Consider the following 13,075-nt stretch of genomic DNA (forward strand, 5'->3'; position numbering starts at 1 on the left):
ATAGAAAATGGTTAGGTTCCTAAAAGTCAATGAAAGTAAAACAAAAACATATGTCACATACTAGACAGAAGGGTTTCTTGTTCATATTCTTTCTCAAGGAACTCGATCACCTAAAGAAATAAAAAAACACTAGACTGGTGGTGAGAACATCTTCATCTTTGTTTTTGTAGCCATGAAATGCACACAGAGAGTAAACAGAAGGTGTTAAATGATTGCCAAAAAAGTGAGAGAGAATAAGGGGACATAAGTAAGAGATGAAGAAATCTTCTGTCCATTAAATTATTTTTATTATTATTTGGACTGTTTTCCAAGTGCCTTGGAGCTTTCTATCTTTTTGGATCTCTGACTCTTTCTCTTTCCCTACTGATGTCTCTGGCTCTCTCTGACTCTTCTCTTACACACATGCAACCAAAACATCAATGAGTGAGCAGTGAGTACATATGCAAGGGTAACCTGTTCTGTCTCCTGTTCAACTCTGCTTCATTTCCCTCTGAACACCCAGAAAGCTGTGCTTCTTTTGTCTTTGAAGGCTACACACACAGACGCACACATTTACTTACGCACAGCCGACTGACAAAAACACAGTACATTACGACACACCGACGGCACTGGCCAGAAAACTCAAACTGTTGTTTGTAGACTTTGTACAGAAAAATTTCTTTTTTTAATGTTATTATTATTTAATAAAGGCTAAATAACAAGTCCTCTGTCTGTTTTGTTGTCTGTGTTTAAAATGTTAATTTGCTCTAGAAAAACTACAAATAAACATAATAAATATTCAGATAGACTATGATGCATCAAAGACTAGAAACATCTACAAGTCTTCTACCTTTGAAATTATATATTCTGACTGTTGAGTGATGACATACAGCAGACCATAGCAGTTATTCATTGGTTTTATTAAATTTGGATCTACTAAAAGCACCAATTCAATATAAATGTCATCTCAAGGCAAACTGATCAATTTTATATCCTATTATACTATATATCAATTTAATCCTGGTACAATTAACTCATGTATAGATTCAGGTCCAATTACTTGCAGTCCAATTCAATCCTAGTTATAATACAGTAAAATTCAGTTGATCACTTAATGCCAACTGGTAAACAGTTATTTATCTTAGGAAGCCCAGACAGTTAAATTAAATCATTGAATTTGCAGCAATCCTTTGTCCTGAGCTAGCATGTGGTGATGGTAAAGAAACGTGCTAGTTTAACAGGATTGGTCGCGACCAGCTGAGGTTTGAGATGAAAGGAAGAAGACACGGAAAAAAAAGAAACCCTGGACAATGACCACTTAAGTAAGGACTCATTTTTTAAGTGGCTCCATTTAGGAAAGAGACGCAGGTAAACACAGAAGCACTGAATCAGATGTACTTTCTATGGAAAACAAAAACAAAGTGTACACAGAATTGAAGACCAGACAAGGTGTTTTGAAGCTGTTAACTCTTTTGATCTCTTGTTCTGAAATTTGGATCACAACTCAAAGCTTCATCCACTGTTTCACAGGGTGACACCTGCTGGCACAGTATTGTACAGCTTTTTTTGGTTGACCGACACATACTGTGTGCACAATTGTTGTGATGTAATGGGACAACCAAAGTAACCTTTTATATCTTATAAATTCATAAAAAATTGAAAATGGGTTGATGATTACTGATCCCAAATTACACACCGGATAAGGCATTTATTTACATGATTTAATGAGGCTCTGAATGTAGTTGATGTTATTACAATATAACGTGTAGGATCCAGTTTAGCCACCAATTCAGTTTATAATTAGATTACCTTACCTTTCCTTAATAGTTGACAAGGAAAACATGTGTGTTATATGTATTTGCACCTTGAGCAGCTCAGTCTGACTGCACACACACTCCTCTCACTGCCTTGGCAGAACATAAGTTGAACAGGTTTTCAATTTATTTTCTTGTTTTTAAAGTTAAACCGATTATTGACTGGAGGTAGGACAAGGTGCTTTTTCTCTATTTCAAGTTCATATTCAAATTAAAATACAATTTTTTAGAGCTCCACTTAGTGAACCAAACCAATCAGCTGTTTCAGTCTAGATGAAGAATGCAAGTGTATCTATCGATCATCATCAGACATGTGGCTTTTCCCTATTAACACAATTAAAGCTTTGGATCCTTGGTATCAGAGGGAACATCATTAGCAACAGCTCTGTCAATGGCTCTGTCCAGAAAAGAGACATAGCTAAACACAGGAGCTGGACCAGGGGTATTTCCATAGAAAAAACAAAACAAAGAGTGGACATATAGTTAATGGCAGTAATAGCTGTGTTAATAGCGTTTTTTTCCAGAATAGAGATGCACCTAAATACAGAAGGACTAAGCTAAGGGTACTTTCTAAATCAAAGATAAACAAAAAATGAACAAAAATGTATTTTCAGCTATAGCTGAATCAAAGGTTAATGCAGGAGCACTGGGCCAGGGGTACTTTCTCTAGGAAACAAAAGCAGTGTATACTCATTGAAAAAAAATGCCTAAATGGGTAGTAAATGGTTGTACATTTATTTAATTAATTTGGATTATATTGTTTGAGTGTATAATAATATTATTAAAGGAAGCTTCACAGAGAATTAAAACTAGTTAACATAATCTAAACAAATGTTGCCCTGTTTAATTCTTTCTATTTAAAGACTCCAGTCCAGTCCAAGTATATCACATTTTATCCAATACAACATAATTGTCACTGAGCAACATCATGTTGACATGGCTTAACCAACTCTGCAAACCAAATAATTAATCAAGACAATTTCTTGAAATCAAATCTGAAACTTTTAATGTATATCGTATTAAGTAATGAAACATCAGTTTATAAGAATGTACAACCAAATGAAACTCAGTTTGATTTTTAAAAAGTTTAATTCATTACGGTTAGATGCAGTGTTTATATATTTTACGTAATAAAAGCCATCTATATGTCCAAGTCAGTTTTTACCTTGACTCAAGAAGCCATTCTCGGTATAATCAGGGATGATAATGCTCACTACAAGGGAAACGAGAAGTTGCTTTTACCAGCCCTAACATTCAGCTCTTACTAAGCTTCATAAGAAAAAAGAAGAAAATACATTTCTCAAAAGCAGAGGGGTGTATCAGCCACCATAAACAATATGCTTTAGAAAACATTTTGCTTGCATTGCATCAGCAATAAACATCAACAACATTTTGAAAATGGGTTTCATACTAATATATTGTACATTCAATAAAAGACTGCATTTTACTGTAATTGTTATTTTACTGTAAGCTTGATAACGAAAGTAAGTTTACCTTACAAAATATTGATGAATCAGACAGCTACAAAAGTTTGCTTTCACTTCTGCTTTAGGAAACTAAGAAATAATCATTAACCAGGCTGCCTGAGAGCAATATTTTATCTTTGATAATTGATTCTGTGACTTCAGAATGCTTTGATGAGCTAAAAGACATTTGTGACCAGTTCAGTTTGTGGTGCACTACTTGCACAAATCATGTCAATATATAGCATGTTTTGCAATGATGGATGCCTTCCCATTGCTTCTGTAGGCAGACATACAGGTCCTTCTCAAAATATTAGCATATTGTGATAAAGTTCATTATTTTCCATAATGTAATGATGAAAATTTAACATTCATATATTTTAGATTCATTGCACACTAACTGAAATATTTGAGGTCTTTTATTGTCTTAATACGGATGATTTTGGCATACAGCTCATGAAAACCCAAAATTCCTATCTCACAAAATTAGCATATTTCATCCGACCAATAAAAGAAAAGTGTTTTTAATACAAAAAACGTCAACCTTCAAATAATCATGTACAGTTATGCACTCAATACTTGGTCGGGAATCCTTTTGCAGAAATGACTGCTTCAATGCGGCGTGGCATGGAGGCAATCAGCCTGTGACAATGATGAGGTCTTATGGAGGCCCAGGATGCTTCGATAGCGGCCTTTAGCTCATCCAGAGTGTTGGGTCTTGAGTCTCTCAATGTTCTCTTCACAATATCCCACAGATTCTCTATGGGGTTCAGGTCAGGAGAGTTGGCAGGCCAATTGAGCACAGTGATACCATGGTCAGTAAACCATTTACCAGTGGTTTTGGCACTGTGAGCAGGTGTCAGGTCGTGCTGAAAAATGAAATCTTCATCTCCATAAAGCTTTTCAGCAGATGGAAGCATGAAGTGCTCCAAAATCTCCTAATAGCTAGCTGCATTGACCCTGCCCTTGATAAAACACAGTGGACCAACACCAGCAGCTGACACGGCACCCCAGACCATCACTGACTGTGGGTACTTGACATTGGACTGCTGGCATTTTGGCATTTCCTTCTCCCCAGTCTTCCTCCAGACTCTGGCACCTTGATTTCCGAATGACATGCAGAATTTGCTTTCATCCGAAAAAAGTACTTTGGACCACTGAGCAACAGTCCAGTGCTGCTTCTCTGTAGCCCAGGTCAGGCGCTTCTGTTGCTGTTTCTGGTTCAAAAGTGGCTTGACCTGGGGAATGCGGCACCTGTAGCCCATTTCCTGCACACGCCTGTGCACGGTGGCTCTGGATGTTTCTACTCTAGACTCAGTCCACTGCTTCTGCAGGTCCCCCAAGGTCTAGAATCGGCCCTTCTCTACAATCTTCCTCAGGGTCCGGTCACCTCTTCTCGTTGTGCAGCGTTTTCTGCCACACTTTTTCCTTCCCACAGACTTCCCACTGAGGTGCCTTGATACAGCACTCTGGGAACAGCCTATTCGTTCAGAAATTTCTTTCTGTGTCTTACCCTCTTGCTTGAGGGTGTCAATAGTGGCCTTCTGGACAGCAGTCAGGTCGGCAGTCTTACCCATGATTGGGGTTTTGAGTGATGAACCAGGCTGGGAGTTTTAAAGGCCTCAGGAATCTTTTGCAGGTGTTTAGAGTTAACTTGTTGATTCAGATGATTAGGTTCATAGCTTGTTTAGAGACCCTTTTAATGATATGCTAATTTTGTAAGATAGGAATTTTGGGTTTTCATGAGCTGTATGCAAAAATCATCCATATTAAGACAATAAAAGACCTGAAATATTTCAGTTAATGTGCAATGAATCTAAAATATATGAATGTTAAATTTTCATCATGACATTATGGAAAATAATGAACTTTATCACAATATGCTAATATTTTGAGAAGGACCTGTAATTGGAGTAGGTGTGCTGCACTGCTAGCAGCTGCATAATCTGAGTTCATGGTGTGCCCAAAAAGCAATGCAAACTTACATTGCCTTGTCATGTTGCAATCACAATTATACTGCAGTTAAGTCAAGTCAAGTTTATTTATATAGCGCTTTTCAGCAACAAGGCACTCAAAGCGATGTACACAAGGAAAAACATTACAATGATACAGAATCAAACACAGAAAAACATATCAAATGACATAAATAATCCTTGGGAGTTTACTGGTAAGAGCTGGTTCTAATCCAATCTTTCTAATAGAGGTAATTAGCTCATTAAGTCCTCTGTGGTAAGGAATTCATCCTGTGCTAGAAGAAAATTATAATATTAATCCTTGAGGTCGCTGGTATGAGGCAGCTGTGGTCCTATCATTCAAATAGTAACAGTCATGGGCACTCACTGAAGTCTAAGTAGAGAAGATGGGTCACTGGTATGTCCAAACTTTTTAAATACTAATAATGTTCGGCTTTCACTGGTATGAAATTGTTGTAATAAAATCCTTCTAAGAAATCTAAAAATCTATGAATCCTTCTATGAAATCTAAGAATCTCTGGTCATTGGTGTAAAAACAGCTGTAGTCAAATTTTCAAATACTAATAATATTTGCATTTGCTGGTAAACCTTCTGAGAAATCTGAAAATCTATGAAAAGTAATGAAATCACACATTTAGGTAAAGTAAGATAGGAGGGGAAAAAAATCATATTTCAGACTCTATTCTTAGCAGAATAGAGTCTGAAATAGTACAAAAAACCTCAGCAGGGGTAAGCAACACACACATAAGTAAAGATTTAGCAAGGGTACGGTGAAATCTTGAGGGTGTGAATATATAAATCTGAGTGTGTTTGCAAGAATTAGACTTTCAACACTGATAGAAGCGCCATTGTCCTTGAGAAGAAAGGAGGAAGTTTTATCAATCGGCTCCATAGTCCTATCAGCACACAGCTGGTAGGGGAGTGCTGGGGAAGACCGTCGTGTTTATATAACATTCAGGAGATATTTTGTCGATAGCCAGTTAGCAGAAGTTGCCAAGGCCACATTGGGGCGCCAGATTTAGAAAAACAATAAATGTTGTGGTTCAGGCAGTTGTGAATTTCCAACCACCTTAAGAGTTTTACTGGTATGTCTCAATTGCGAATCCAAATAGCCAAATTTCTGGTATTTTCCGCAGATCTGGAGCGTACAACTTCTCCAAGATTATATCCTATAACCTCTGATCCAACCGGGGCGAGGCTGCGATTCTGTTCAAGAACCGTGTTCAGCTTGCAATTCTGCTCTCTTAACATTTCAATCTGAGTGTTGATCGTTCTACAGACTCCATCCAACAACGCAGGCAGCTATGGAACGCTTTGAACAGCTGCCCACGTTTTGCGAATCACTTGATAAGCCAGGTAACCAACAACTCCAAAAAGCAGAAATCCTGTTATCAAAAGTCCAAATATGTACACATTTTCTACGTCCGCGACCGACATCGTAGTCAGGCACACAATCTTCCACTGCTGCCAAGAATCCATTGTGTTTCCAGAGAACAACGTCCCGTCTGGACAAGAGGGTCTCCTTTACCCTGTCTTCCCATCGAAAAAATTTGATCAATGACGTTGAGGGTCCAGCTGACCAAATCCATAATTTACAAATTTGGAGGATATGCACACCGAGGCTCTGAGAAAAATACAGACAAAAGCAGAAGCAGGGATCAGCAGGGAGGGAGAGACAACGCGCGTGTCTTCCACCGAGAACAAGAGAAAAGACTGTAGTTAAAGTTAAAGCTGTAAGTCTTTTGGGGTATGACTCTTCCAGCTTTGCAAACCTTAGGAGAGGATCTGTGAACATACATTTTAAATTCCTGCCACAGATTCTCAATTGGATTTACGTCGGGCTTTTGACTGGGCCATTCTAAAATTAAAATGCCTTATTTAAACCATTATTTTTGTTTTTATCTCAGTCTCAAGTCTTTTGTACCCTCTGACAGCTTTACCTCCAGGATTGCACTGCATTTAGCTGTATCCACCTTCACATCAATGCTGATCAGCTTCCATCCCATTGCTCTAGAAAAGCATTCCCACATTATGATGCTGGCACCACCATGTTTCACAGTGGGAATGGTATCTATAGGGTGATATGTAATGTTACTTTTCCACAATATACAATGCTTTACATGTAAGCCAGAAAGTTACATTTTGGTCTCAACGTCTTCCACATGTTGCCTGTTCTACCACCTGAGCTGTGGATCTTTGCAGCTTGTTTAGAGTGACCATGAGCCACTTCGCTGCTTCTCTGATCCTTACTTTCCATATCCTGCCATCAGTTTAGGTGGGTGGTCATGTATGTGTCTTCCTTGTCTTCCATTTTTTTCACTATATGTTCTCTAATAAACTCTGATGCCTTTATAGAACAGATGCATTTATATTGACCTTAAATGACACACAGGTGGACATTATTTACCTAGTAGGTTACTTGTAAAGTCAGTTGATTGAAGTAGATTTTATTTAGAGGTATCAGAGTAAAAAGGACTGAATATAAATGCATACCTTTGACACTTTTATTGGTAAAAACTTTGAAAAACATGTGTCCCTTTACTTTGTGTTCACAATTACGCATAAGGTGCTGAGTATCAGAAATCCCGCAGTTACAGTCACTGTGGAACATGCTTAAAGGACTAACTCTGCCAATCACTTTCCACCTCTGTTTATCCAGTTTTCACCTTTCCTACCCCTCGCTTTCTCCTCGTCTCTCCAGGGTGTTCTGACATCAATTATCCATAAGAGGCCAGCAAATGAGGGATCAAAGATTTTCTCCACACTGTAGACACTTCTATCTTATTAGCATGCAACTATTTAAACACACGCGCTTCAGCAGCAAGGATTGACACAGATTAGCTGGAAGATCAAATCACGAAATTTGTCGCTCACTCAACTGATTTATCTTGAAGAGCTAAGCAAAATTTAGCTCAACATACTGGGCATTGTTTGCAAATATAACTGTGTATTTTTCAGCTTGCAAAGCTAAAGAGAGTCCAGGATAACTGCATCTGTTTGCTCTACTCCTTTATAATAAAATCCATATGTTCGGTATCAGCCCCCTAATTATTGTTGTTGCCAATACCACTGACCAACCTGCATCAGCATTTTTTCAACGTTTTCCTCTTCTTGTTTCACTTCACCCTTATTCATCTGTCCATCATCCCACCATTCCTCTTCTCCCCAGGAGACTGACCTGGTTCTCACGCTTCTCCTGACATAAAACAGCCAATTTCAGACAGAAGATGTGTATGCCTAGCACAAGTGTCAAACATTTCTGCACACTCTGAGTTGAACAGAAGCTTACACAACAAACTGGAGCACGGCAGCGTAAAGCCCGTGGATGCACACAAGCACTTCAGACAGGTCTCTTGTGGTTGGCATTTGCTGAGAGTGTAACCTACTAACACGGATTTTCTTCTCTCTGCTTTGCAGCACAAATCACTGATCAAACTCACACATGTACATAACAAATTTCAGCTACTTCAGCTTGTTTTTTATTTGATGAGGAAAAAAATTAGATGAGTAGAATTACTGCTGTACTGATGATTGAAATCTTTTTTTTTTTGATGAACAAAATTACACTTAAAAGGAGAGAAACATCAAACATTTATGTGTTTAAGTTCATACAAAAATGGTATACCACATCATACCACAATTAAGTAGCACTTAAAGATGGAGAGCTTTTATAGGAAAGCATCTGCTTCACTACTGCTAATCAGAGTCCAGGCTTTGGGTGCGTCTAAGCAGATGGCCAAGAATCCCTCTCTGTTGTGACCCCCTCAAGCTTATCCACGGGCAAACTGAAGTCTTTCCATACCAATCAAAGGGCACAATTTCTCCAGAGTGTCCTCAGTTTGCCCTGGGCTCCTCTTATGGTAGATAATATCCAAATAACCTCCTTCAGGAGAATGCCTGGAGGTAACACAAAGCCATAATATGGCGTAGTACAATATTTTAGTTTCTGTTCACAGTTTGAGACCATGGCAGAAGTCAACAGCCACCAGTAATCCACAAATAACAATAATATGAATGATGGTGATGCCAAGGTTCATAGTAACATGCTTTACTCCAGACAAAGTTTTTTATAGGGTCATTGGAGGCTGGGCAGTGGAGTAGTTAGCAGGGCAAGACTAAGAGCTGGCCTGCATGAAAAGAATAACACCGCTTGAGGGACAGGTAAATCCACAAAGCTCCGTGGCAGTAATACTGAGCAGCAGCAAAGACAGCTGGCTGATGGCAATTCTTGAGCAGCAGTAAAACGTTTCGGCTGGACTCCAGCTTATCTGTATGCTGCCCATGAGCTTCTCATATATCTGAAAATTCATCAAAAAAACAAAGAAATCCACAGAATTCTGCTACATTAACCGCTGTGTTATTCTTTGGAGAAATAATTTTTCTTCACACGATATCCTTTACAAATATGACATTTGCATAATAAGTATCACTGCACTACCAACAACCCCAATAAACAAAATGTATTGAGTAAAAACAATTTATATTATGTAGTAGATCGATATTTCTGCTTCACTGAGGCACCACTTATCATGTTGAGGAACACTTTATTTTTCATGTGGGTATTTTATCATTATAAAACCCCATAATGCAACTTGCAGATGTACACTTTTATTTTATTTGTTTATTGATTAAATTTGCCTAATTTCAAAAATAGGAAATAAGTGAAACCGTGTGATATGTAGTACAACTGTTTCCACTATGCTAAAAACTCATGTTAAATGTTCACATATTCTTTGTTCTCCTTGTATTTAGATACCTGAATATAATGTCACTTCCATAAATAATAACTAATAACAGTTTAAAGAAGTAGGACTAAAAATCAGCTTCAAAATATAAGTTTTAAATTTCATTTGCAAGCTCTTGCTAAATTCTTTATTTGCTAAAAGAATGTGAGCTAAGCTCACATGTCTCTTTCAGTGTTTATAATTAACATATTTGTTTTATCTTCCCCACCTGGGTGGGTTTCTGGGGGTGGGGCTGTTTTTGGTATTGGCAGCTTTCAGCAACCAGTGCTACTGAAGTCCCAAACTCACCAGCTGCACGCTGCGAAATCAAATTACATTTCATCAGACAAAAGCTTTTTATTTCTCGATACACATGTTCAAGTTGGATTGTTGTGAATCTCATCACAGCCTAAGGTTTATTGCATTCGCCTCTTTGGCTTTTCATGCATTTGGCTGTTGGCCAGGTACTTGCAGTCGTCTCTGAAAATTTTGGAAAATCAAAACTTTACACTAAAGCCGTGACGTTTAACGAAGGGAAAAAATAATTACTCACTCCTTATCATTCAGGATTTGGTTTCCTGTCTTTATTTTACACCTGTCAGTGTTTTCATTTATATTTTAAACTTTTTATTCTTCTGTTTCTTGATATATTTCCTTCATAGTTAAAGTACTGTGAAAAAGTATTTGCTTGTTACAGATTGCTTCAGTTTTTGCTTTTCAATTTTAATGGCGAAGATAAGATGTGCGTCAAATAATCACCCTTACTTACTTATTAAATCATTAGTACATATCATCTTTTTGGAAAGGTTGATCACATTCACCAAAAAGATATCCTGTTTCATCTGTAGTAAAACTAACAGTGTTTCAGAAATAGAACACCATACTCTCACTGTACTCAGTCTAGTTTGGTGGTGGGAGTGTAATAGTCTGGGCCTACTTTGCAACTCCAGGACCTGGAGAAGTTACTGTAGTAGATGGAGCCATGAATGCTGCTCTCTAGCTGAAGAACTTGAAGGAGAATGTCCAGCCATCAGTTCATTATCTCAAGGACACTTGAGTAGCAGGACATGGATCCAAAGCACACCAGCAAGTCCATCCCTGATTGGCCTAGTCCTAGACCTATTTCCTAGTCCTAGTTCATCCATAGTGATGCAAAAGATTTAGTGTGAGTTATCACAAACACTTGATGGCAATTGTTGTCACCAAGGGTGGCCCAACCACTTACTAGGTTTGAGGGTCGATTATGTTTTTACATACAGGTCCTTCTCAAAATATTAGCATATTGTGATAAAGTTCATTATTTTCCATAATGTCATGATGAAAATTTAACATTCATATATTTTAGATTCATTGCACACTAACTGAAATATTTCAGGTCTTTTATTGTCTTAATACGGATGATTGTGACATACAGCTCATGAAAACCCAAAATTCCTATCTCACAAAATTAGCATATTTCATCCGACCAATAAAAGAAAAGTGTTTTTAATACAAAAAACGTCAACCTTCAAATAATCATGTACAGTTATGCACTCAATACTTGGTCGGGAATCCTTTGGCAGAAATGACTGCTTCAATGCGGCGTGGCATGGAGGCAATCAGCCTGTGGCACTGCTGAGGTCTTATGGAGGCCCAGGATGCTTCGATAGCGGCCTTTAACTCATCCAGAGTGTTGGGTCTTGAGTCTCTCAACGTTCTCTTCACAATATCCCACAGATTCTCTATGGGGTTCATGTCAGGAGAGTTGGCAGGCCAATTGAGCACAGTGATACCATGGTCAGTAAACCATTTACCAATGGTTTTGGCACTGTGAGCAGGTGCCAGGTCGTGCTGAAAAATGAAATCTTCATCTCCATAAAGCTTTTCAGCAGATGGAAGCATAAAGTGCTCCAAAATCTCCTGATAGCTAGCTGCATTGACCCTGCCCTTGATAAAACACAGTGGACCAACACCAGCAGCTGACACGGCAACCAGACCATCACTGACTGTGGGTACTTGACACTGGACTTCTGGCATTTTGGCATTTCCTTCTCCCCAGTCTTCCTCCAGACTCTGGCACCTTGATTTCCGAATGACATGCAGAATTTGCTTTCATCCGTAAAAAGTACTTTGGACCACTGAGCAACAGTCCAGTGCTGCTTCTCTGTAGCCCAGGTCTGGGGAATGTGGCACCTGTAGCCCATTTCCTGCACACGCCTGTGCACGGTGGCTCTGGATGTTTCTACTCCAGACTCAGTCCACTGCTTCCGCAGGTCCCCCAAGGTCTGGAATCGGCCCTTCTCCACAATCTTCCTCAGGGTCCGGTCACCTCTTCTCGTTGTGCAGCGTTTTCTGCCACACTTTTTCCTTCCCACAGACTTCCCACTGAGGTGCCTTGATACAGCACTCTGGGAACAGCCTATTCGTTCAGAAATTTATTTCTGTGTCTTACCCTCTTGCTTAAGGGTGTCAATAGTGGCCTTCTGGACAGCAGTCAGGTCGGCAGTCTTACCCATGATTGGGGTTTTGAGTGATGAACCAGGCTGGGAGTTTTAAAGGCCTCAGGAATCTTTTGCAGGTGTTTAGAGTTAACTCGTTTATTCAGATGATTAGATTCATAGCTTGTTTAGAGACCCTTTTAATGATATGCTAATTTTTTGAGATAGGAATTTTGGGTTTTCATGAGCTGTATGCCAAAATCATCCGTATTAAGACAATAAAAGACCTGAAATATTTCAGTTAGTGTGCAATGAATCTAAAATATATGAATGTTAAATTTTCATCATTACATTATGGAAAATAATGAACTTTATCACAATATGCTAATATTTTGAGAAGGACCTGTAGAGCCAGATTGGTTTGGAAAGCTTCATTATTTAAGAACAGCTTTTTGTGCTTACTCAGGTTACTTTTGTCTGATATTACATTTATTTGATGACGTGGACTATTTAAAATGTTGCAAAAAAAGGAAAAATGAAATAGTCAGACTTTAAAATGTACTTTAAAATAATCTTTATTTCTTTCTGGGGTCATTTTTCTTCTACCATATTTTTGTATTGGGCCTTCATTATGTTCTTCCTCATTGTTTAGTATTCAGTAGTTTTTAAATGTATGTGTAAAACATGTCTTCCATAAGTGCGGAA

Source organism: Girardinichthys multiradiatus, chromosome 7 (assembly GCF_021462225.1).
Source record: "Girardinichthys multiradiatus isolate DD_20200921_A chromosome 7, DD_fGirMul_XY1, whole genome shotgun sequence".
NCBI classification, from domain to species: Eukaryota; Metazoa; Chordata; class Actinopteri; order Cyprinodontiformes; family Goodeidae; genus Girardinichthys; species Girardinichthys multiradiatus.